The sequence below is a fragment of the Halyomorpha halys genome, unplaced genomic scaffold (assembly GCF_000696795.3).
Source record: "Halyomorpha halys isolate HHAL.00 unplaced genomic scaffold, Hhal_1.1 Scaffold576.1, whole genome shotgun sequence".
Lineage (NCBI taxonomy): Eukaryota > Metazoa > Arthropoda > Insecta > Hemiptera > Pentatomidae > Halyomorpha > Halyomorpha halys.
Genome location: NW_027116645.1, coordinates 143181 through 143742, shown reverse-complemented (window position 1 = coordinate 143742; position 562 = coordinate 143181). Strand labels below are relative to the sequence as shown.

Below are 562 nucleotides of genomic sequence, written 5' to 3'. Positions count from 1 at the left end.
GTAGAATAGGCTGCCACAATTTTGATAACAATGATAGATGTAATATTATAAATAAAATACCTAGGAATGACCGAAACATAGAACTTACAAGAAAATGAACAGTGTGAGACTATATCGATATTTTTTATTATAATTTTTGTTAAAGGTAAAAATTAATCAATTTACCCAAATTTAAATAAATTTTGAATAAGTAATTAAGAAAAAAGTGAGGTAAAACTCCTGTTTCACTCCTACTTGGGAGTAGGGATGGGATATCGATATTATCCAAATATCGATATTTTGTCTCCGATATCCTATATTTTGATATCGATATTTAGTAACCTATAATATCGGAATATCGAAAAAGTCGATAAGTAAAAGAAATATTGTAATATAACTATGATCATATATTCAAGAAGAAAAATATTCGTGGCAAATTATAATAAGGTTACAATATAATATCCATTTCAATATTAAATAAATCAAAAATTGTATCCTTGTATAGTCTCAACACTTTTTATTTCATCAACAGTCCAACGTTTCGGCCATCCTCAAGGACAATCAAAATATTTAACAGCTTATA

At 26.5% G+C, this 562-nt stretch overlaps 1 protein-coding gene across 4 annotated transcripts in view; it reads right to left on the bottom strand.

The window, feature by feature from the left end:
• The window catches only part of LOC106684378 (putative ankyrin repeat protein RF_0381), a 17780-nt gene that overhangs the window by 10697 nt on the left and 6521 nt on the right, over nt 1-562 (bottom strand). Inside the window, exon 1 of one of the 4 annotated variants that reach the window (XM_067053372.1) lies at nt 89-380. The exons of the other annotated variants lie outside the window; for them this stretch is intronic. The gene's annotated coding sequence lies outside the window, so the exon portion shown is untranslated. Of the gene's footprint in view, nt 1-88; nt 381-562 lie in introns of those variants that run through there. 4 annotated transcript variants of the gene reach the window in all.